Genomic DNA, 9,025 nt, shown 5'->3' on the forward strand with positions numbered 1-9,025 from the left:
CCCTCTAAGGGCCCCAAGGCCCCTGGCTGACTCTGTGAGCGGAAGGGGTAGCTGGAGTGAGGTCGACTGCCCAGCACCCCTCTCGCGTACACACAGTTGGAGGCCAACTATGGCATCGGTGATGGAGTTAACCCCGTGCAGCAGTGCAGGAGTGATGTCCTGGACCAAGGTCTCCATGACGGCTGCCAGCCTCCCAATGTTGACCTCGGTGCATTGCAATGTCAGCGCTATCACCTCAGCCTGAAGACAAGAGGACTCTTCCATCGTGCCTTGCAATCTGAGGAGTGCAGTGGACATCCTTCCCTGATGTTCCCGAGTTTGCCTTTGCAGCTCCAGCAACTGTGACAAGACCAAGTCCAGAGACTCGTCATCTGACTTGGACTCAGCAACGTTCTGGCCTCCAGCAATCCTCCAAGTGCTGGGGACCTGGGAAGTCCCTGCCCCTGCCTACTGTGGATAGGACAGTGCGATGTGCTCACCAGATTGTGATCCTGAGGCTACTCTAAAGCTAGGTCCCACCGAGGTGTGTGTCTCTGCACAGGTGGAGGGTGTGGGTGAGCGCTGTGATGGGACTTCAGGGAGGGTGCCTTCAGATTCCTCTTCAGAGGTTTCTTCAGAACATGATTGGAGGCCCTGGGTCATAGACTCTGTCAGCTCTTTGGCAGATGTGCCTGCGAAAGCAAGAGGAGATAATTAATGTATGGCAGTGGCCTGTGAAAGAGGACACATAACTCACAGCATGGTTGTCTGATGGATGTTGCACTGCTGGATCCTCACTTGGTAGAGCAGCGCCGACCTCACCTTCAGCACAGGACCAGTCCCAGTCACCGCCAGCCAGCTGGATAGCTCTGTTTTCGAATTCTGTCAGAACTTTGATTTCCGGCATCCCTCCACCTGTATGCGACCTTTCCCTCCTGTTGTGAGCCAGTTTGTCCTGCATAGATAGAGATGGGGAGAGTGTATCAGAACTCCTGCCAGGCCAGATGATAAGTATGCCTGGCTTGTGTGGGTGGTGAATGGTCCCATGGACGAGATGAGGACAATGACAGTGTGTGTGAAATAGTGAATGGTGATGTCCTTTGCACTGGCAGTGAGTGAGGGCCCTGTGGATGTGTGATGGGTTTGTGAGTGTGAGTTGGGAGTGATGAAAAGAGTGACTTACCCTGGCGGAACGGAAGAGATCATTCATCCTTTTGTGGCACTGGGTGGCTGTCCTCCTCTGCAGGGTATTTGCGCTGACCACCGCTGTCACTGCCTCCCAAGTCGGGTTGGTAACATTGCTACCCATCCTGCGACAAGGCGGGGGTAGAGCAAAGCCCGTCAGGCCTCCATGGCATCCAACAGTCTCTCGAGGGACCCGTTATTGAAGCAGGGAGCTGCAGTTTTTTTGCCTTTGCAGGCCATGAGTGCTTTGCTGATGGCTGCCTTTTAAAGATGGCAGCCGGCATGATGCAACAGTGGGATGATGCCGAGTGGGCCAATAACAGCCTGCCTGCCATGGAAATGGTGTGTTTCCCAGGAATGCATAAATAATGAGGTGGGCTCAGGAAGAGACGGCGTGAAAACCCACCATTTTCGTCAGCGGGTAGGACTCCATTTTACCCGCCCACTACCACACTTAGTGCAATTCTGGGAAAATTCAGCCATAAATGGGTGTTTTTCTGATTGTCAGGATGTGATGAGTGGAGTCCGGCAGGGGTCTGTGCTGGGGCCTCAACTTTTTACAATTTACATCAACGACTTAGATGAGGGGAGTGATGACATGGTAGCTAAATTTGCAGGTGACACAAAGATAGGTAGGAAAGTATGTTATGAAGAGGACATAAGGAGGTTGCAGACAGATATAGAAGATTGAGTGAGTGGGTAAAGATCTGGCAAATGCAGTTCTATGTGGGAAAATATGAAGTTGTTCACTTTGGCAGGAAGAATGAAAAAGCAGAGTATTACTTAAATGGAGAGCAGACGCAAAATTCTGAGGTGCAGAGGGATCTAGGTGTTCTAGAACATGAGTCACAAAAAATTAGTATGCAGGTGCAGCAAGTAATTAAGAAAACTAATGGAATGCGATCCTTTATTATGAAAGGAATTGAACATAAAAGTAAAGATGAAAGCAAAATACTGCTGATGCTGGAAATCTAGAATAAAAATATAAAATGCTGGAAAAACTCAACAGGTCTGGCAGCATCTGTAGAGACGGAAACGGAGTTAAAGTTTTGAGTCCGTATGCCACTTCTTCAGAGCTACAGTGGAGAATATTCCCCATGTCGGGTGAGCCAGTCGGGAGCGGGCGCAGGCGGGCTAATTGAGGCCTGGCCAGCGTACTTCACGACTCCCGTGCATAGTGGGAGTGGGTGGGTGGCGGTGGGTGCGCTCAGCCCACCGGGTCCAATGGTGACCCGGAGGCCTGTATAAAGGAAGGCCCAGCAGCCTTGGAAAGGCTGTTTGCAATGGCTGGGCGAAGGGCTCTGCAGAGGGGCCATGTTGGTTACGCAAGTCTGGAGGGTAGGCCATCGGGACAGGCCAAGCTGGAGGATAGGCCAGCGGGGCAGTGTGCCCCTCATTTTTCAGATGAGTGCCTAGCTGCCCTCCTGGAGGAGGTGGCAGTGCAGCGGGAGGTCCTTCTTCCGAGGGATGGGAGATGGAGGCCCCCCCACCTGACCGAACATGCATGGGGGGAGGTGGCCGAGAGTGTTAGCTCCCATGATGTGCTGCGGCACACATGGCTCCAGTGCCGCAAAAGGTTCAATGATCTCCTGCGCTCAGGAAGGGTGAGTACCATGTTGCCTCAAGTCACTTAACACACCGTCACCCTTTCCCCCAAACCACACCCCCCCACACCCCAGCCAACTCTGAGTACAGTAACATTATTGAATCCCTCGCGGCATGGATCCCTCGTTGGGTGTGACAGCAGAGATTGCCCATGCCCAGTTCACCCTGAGAGGGTTGAGCAAGGATGTGTTCTGCATCTGCAGCATGTGTGACACTGACACCCAGAGTATAGAATGGGGTTGAAAGTCAAGAGTCTGCACCCCAGGCAGAGTGCTGGAACTGGGAAGCATGTCAAAGTCAGGGTGCTGAAATGCTGGGAGGGGAGCTTCCAGTTGGCAGGGCACCAGTCCATCTGCTGGTCTTTGCGCTCCACATCCTTGTGCCTCCTTGCTTAGCAAAGTGACACCTTGTGGTTCCACATGTGAGGGAGGCAGCATTTGGCCAGTGGAAGGGGGCGGCCGGAGTGGGGTCAGCCCTGGCTTGTTTGGGTGAGTGTGCAGCAGCTGCGGGGTGACAAAGAACTGGAGCCCTGCAATGTCCCACTCTGGCTGGGTTGGCAGGGATGCGATGGGAATTCAGGTACAGGCTGGAATAATCAATGCTCCTCTCTCCTTTCCAGGAAAAGACTGTGCACAATGCGTCGGAACAAATGTGGACTGGCGGAGGGCAGGCCCAGTTGTCCATTCTTATGGCTTTCGAGCAGCAGGCCATGGACCTTGAGAGGTACCATGCCCCCAGGTCCATTGGTGGCGGTGAGGCTGGGGTGCCATGGGGAGGTATGTTTGGCGAGCACCATGTGTGTCACAGAAGCCATGGCGCTGCTGAATGCTCCGTGATTGAAGTTAGCAACATGGGTTGACCATTGATTATGGAAGGATGAGCGCATAATGATCTGGGGGAGTGGCATGCAAGTTGACATTGTCTGCACTGTAACTAATCAGATGTCCTTTCTCTTCCTTTCGGCATCACTGGAACAGGGCCGGGAGGAGGAAGCAGAGGGCCCACCTCTCACACCTGAAGCCCCAGAGCAAATGCACTCTCCAGCGTCACACCATCTCAGCCAGGCAGGCACCAGCACAGATACTAGCACCTTGGTGGGAATTAGATCTTCGGCTAGTGTCCCGGGGCATGGTGGTGAGGGAACTTCACACTCGTTTAAGGTGCGGGCAGAGACGGAGAGTACCCAGGGCACCGGCAGTCAGAGGGTTGCTGGGGACCAGGTACTTGCTCGGTCGGTGGCTGATGATGTGCTTCTGGAGTTGTCCACAAGGCAGCGAACGCTGGAAGTGCAGCAGGGTATGCGGAACGATTTGGTGGAGATACATGAGGCTATGCATGGCATGGTGCCCGTGCTGGTGGAGTCCACGCAGAGCATCACTGGTGCAATGAGCCTCATGGCTGAGAGCCATGCTTCCTCCATGGAGACAGTGGTGACTCTCATAGAGAGGCACCTCAAGGAGACCAATCAAGGCCTCCTGGAGTTGCGCTCAGACCTGCAAACCCTCACAGCGACATTGGCCACAGCTGGTCAGTGCCAGTGTGGGGGATGGTCTGGGCACAAAGTATCCCAGCTTGGTGCCCATCCATCAACGGTGAGCTGGGACGTCCAAAGCGACCTCATGTTGGCACAGCAGCTGCCTGTCGTCTCTACGGGCTCCTCTCAGGGTGCTCCAGATGATGGCAGCAGCTCCTCCGCCCCTCTGCCAGTGACCGTGGCATCCAATGAGGCTACGGTGACTGGGGAGAAGCCAGCTGTGGAGCTGGCTGCTCCCTCCCAGGCGGGGCCATCAAATGGTCTATGGGCCAGAGGATGTCCACCAAGGCCATCGAGGCCAACAGGACAGCACAGTGAGCAGGCTGTCTCAGATGCCAGTGCCAGCTAGGGGACAGCACCTAGATGTAGCACCCATAAGCATAAATTTAAGGCACCTTAGTTTCTCACTGGTGCTTTTATGTTGGCCTATAGCACTTAGTCGAAGACTCAGTGTGATGTCCAACACCATTTTTATTTTGCTTTATGAACTTACTTTTGTTTGCTCAATAATCTTGACATGTTGCCATGCCTCAGGGTGATGGGAAGCCATGATGTTATGAGTGAGTTGTTTGACATTGAGCTTTATTGATAAGGACCTTAGTTAATGTTATTATCCAGGCTGATTTAGCACTCAGGTATCAAGTGTGGAGCCTGCAGCCCTGGCGTGTGTTGAAGGTCCATCTGTGGTGGGCTAGCTGAAGATTCTTTGGATTAAAGCCTCCAGGGTGTCCCTGCCTCCCTGGAGTATGCCCAGGTCAGCGTCTAGCCCCTCAGCATTCTTCTGTACGTGCTCATCCTCGGAGTCACTGTTGGACTCATCGTGTGCATCCGGAGCAATTGCGTCTATGTCTTCCTTGTCTACTGCGTCGCCCCTTTCCAGGGCCAGATTGTGGAGAGCGCAACATGCAACCGCTATCAGCGACACATGATCTGGGGGGTATTGCAGTGCGCCCCCTGAACGGTCCAGGCTTCGGAAGTGCATCTCGAGAAGACCAATGGTTCTCTCCACCACAGCCCTTGTGGAGGTGTGGGTCCTATTGTACCGCTGCTCAGCCTCTGTTCTTGGATGGTGGAGAGGCGTCATGAGCCACCTTTTGAGGGGATTGTCACCCAGCAGCCATCCATCCAGCGGGTTGGAGCACTGAAGAACCTCGGCACCTGGGAGTGTCTGAGTATGTAAGCGTCGTGGGAGCTGCCTGGGTACCTTGCACAGATTTGCAGAATCTGCAGCTTGTGATCACACACTATCTGCACGTTCATGGAGTGGAAGCCCTTCCTGTTGACAAAGGCATCGGGCTCACCTGCTGGCGTCTTGATGGCCACATGTGTGCAGTCTATTGTACCCTGGATGCGGGGGAAGCCAGCAATGGCTGGGAAGCCTCTGGCTCACTCTGTCTGACTGGCATCGTCCCAGTGGTAGTGGATGAAAGTCAATGCACACCTGAATAGAGCATCTGTCACCTGCTTGACACAAGTGTGGACAGCTGATTGGGAGACACCGCAGAGATCACCCACCGAGCCCTGGAAAGAGCCAGAGGCGTAGAAGTTGAGGGCCGCTGTGACCTTTAGAACCATTGGCCTGGGGTGCCCACCCACACAATTTGCGGAGATCTCAGGGCCTATCATCTGACAGATGCAGGAGACTGTCTCCCTTGAGAGACGGAGCTTCCTTCGGCACTGGACCTCAGTCATATTGAGGTAGCTGCTTCGCCGCCTGTAAACCCTGGCAGCAGAATAGTGGTGTCTCCTGCGGCCCCTTCCGCCTTGCACTTCCTGTTGGCCTTGCACCTCTTGTGCCTGCGCCTCTCCTCCCAAAGGTGGCTCCCCTGGAGGCTGAATGTAGACTCCTGTCCTCCTCCCCCTTCTGGCCCTCCCTTCCTCCTCAGAGGAGGTGCCTCCAGTGGAGAGTTCAACTCCAATTCCCAGGCTAAGGGAAGGCTTCCTGAAAGCTGCAGGGACCAGAAATGATTTCTGCTGTAGAGTCCTGACCAAGGCTTTTACTCCAGTCCGAGCAGCTGGTATGAGTTTTGAAGTCTTCCTGCTCACTCAGGCATGTACAAATTACTTTCACACTTAAATCCCTCAAACATCACATATGCAACCCCACTCACCCCTCTTATCCCGCCCGTGGATGAGGATTAAACAAATGTCTCCTGCCCACCTGCCCGTTGCGCCCATATGATGTCCTGAAGATCGCATGGGCTGCGAAAAATCGAGATCAATTGCTGCCTCAAGGGCCTTAACTGGCCCATTAATTGATGGCGCCCGCGCATCTGAACTTATAGCGCGCCTGCCTTTCCAATTATCGCGATGGCGCGCGGTGATGTCGGGGTGCTCTCCCGATGTCACAGCGCATCATTTTACATGTGGGCCTGTATGCCAATGGGAAAATTCTGGCCAAAGAGAAGTAGAAATGTGATGGATTTTATATTGTGTGGGAGGGAGTCAAGCAGGTGGAGCAAGATAGGTGCGAGAGATTGACAAAGATGTTATGGACACAAGACGAAGGGAGTGTTAATGATAGTGGTAAAGACTAAAGAAGATGCTGATTGTGGCATAAAGATAAGAGCAGAATGTATTAATAGTAGAACAAGGGACAGCGCTCTGTGAAAGCACAACATAGAAACCAGTGACAGTTGCCACTGTGGGGGTAGGGGGGGTTGGTGTTTGGGGAAAAAAGGATTTTAAAAAATGAATAAAATCAATAAAAATAAATTAATTAAAAATTAAAAATAAAATTTAAAAAACAACAAAAAACAACAATTGGATTAAAAAAGGGTAAGGATGAAGGAGAGATTTCATGGTGTGAAGTTGTTGAACTCAATGTTCAGTCTGGAAGGCTGTAAAGTGCCTAGTCAGAAGATGAGGTGCTGTTCCTCCAGTTTGCATTGAGCTTCACTGGAACATTGCAGCAGGCCAAGGATGGACATGTGGGCATGAGAGCAGGGTGGTGTGTTGAAATGGCAAGCGACAGGAAGGTCTGGGTCATGCTTGCAGACTGAGTGAAGATGTTCTGCAAAGCAGTCACCCAGTTTGTGTTTAGTCTCCCCAATGTAGAGGAGACCGCATTGGGAGCAACAAGTACAATACACTAAATTGAAGGAAGTGCAAGTGAAGTGCTGCTTCATCTGAAAGGAGTGTTTGGGGCCTTGTTGCTGAGGAGAAAGGAGGTAAAGGGGTAGGTGTTGCACCTTCTGCGATTGCATGGGAAGGTGTCATGGGAAGGGGGAGTGCAGTAATGGGTGATAGATGAGTAGACCAGGGTGCCACGGAGGGAACAGTTCTTACAGAATACAGATGGGGGGCAGGGAGCTGATGAGGGGAAGATAAGTTTGGTGATGGCATCATGCTAGAGTTGGCAGAAATGGCGGAGGATGATCCTTTAAATGTGGAGGTTAGAGGGGTGTATAGTGTGGACAAGGGGGACCCTATCATTGTTTTGGGAGGGAGCGGAAGGGGTGAGGGCAGAGGCACGGAAATGGGTCAGACACAATTGGGAGCCCTGTCAACCATGGTGGGGAGGATCCCTCAGTCAAGGAAGGCATGTCAGAAATACCATTTTGGAAGGTGACATCATCTGAACAGATGCAATGGAGGCGGAGGAACTGAGAGAATGTGGTGAAGTCCTTACAGGAAGCAGGGTGTGAGGAGCTGTAGTCAAGGTAGCTGTGAGAGCCGATGGGCTTTTATTATAAAAGTAAGGATGTTATGCTTTATTTATATGGCATTGATGAGACCACACCTTGAATACTGTGTGCAGTTTTGGTCTCCTTATTTAAGGAAGGATGTAAATGTGTTGGAGGCGGTTCAGAGGAAGTTTGCTTGATTGATACCTGGAATGAGCAGGTTGTCTTATAAGGAAAGGTTGGACAGACTGGGCTTGTTTCCACTGGGGTTTAGAAGAATGAGTGGTGATTTGATCCTGAACGGTCTTGACAAGGTGAACGTGGAAAGGTTGTTTCCTCTTGTGGGTGAGTCCAGAACTAGGGGGCACTGTTTTAAAATTAGGGGCTGCTCTTTTAGGACAGAGATGAGGAGAATTTTTTTCTCTCAGATGGTTGTGTGACTTTGGAACTCTCTGCCTCAGTAGACAGTGGAGGCGGGGTCATTGAATATTTTTAAAGCGGAGATAGATAGATTCTTGTTAGACAAGGGAAACAAAGGTTATCGGGGCTAGGTGGGAATGTGGAATTTGAAACACAAGCAGATCAGCCATGATCTTACTGAATGGCAAAGTAGGCTCCAGACGTCGAATGGCCTATTCCTGTTCCTTTTTCTTATGTTCTTATTTATTTGTTACAGTGAAAGTCTTGAAACATGAAATTTTTCTGTACGATTCTTTCCGTCAGTTGCTGGGAAATTCATTTTTTTTGAAAGCTATTTATCTCTATGGGGATCCTAACAAGCCAAAGAGTGACGAAAACCTCCAGTACCAAATGGGTTCCATCCCAGGGTTTTAAAGGAAGTAGATGAGAAACTTGCTTATGCCCTAATGATAATTTTCCAAAGTTATCTTGATTCAGGAACTGTTCCTTTAGATTGGAAGATTGCACTTTCTACTATTTAAAAAGGTGAGAAAGTGAAACCAGGGAATTATAGACCAGTTAGCTGAATATCCATTGTTGGTAAATTACTAGAGTCTATAATTAATGATAGAATGACTGAACACCTTGAAAATTTTCAGCTGACCAGAGAGAGCCAGTATGGATTTGTCTGAAAAAC

The sequence above is a fragment of the Cetorhinus maximus genome, chromosome 2, assembly GCF_964194155.1.
Source record: "Cetorhinus maximus chromosome 2, sCetMax3.hap1.1, whole genome shotgun sequence".
NCBI lineage: Eukaryota > Metazoa > Chordata > Chondrichthyes > Lamniformes > Cetorhinidae > Cetorhinus > Cetorhinus maximus.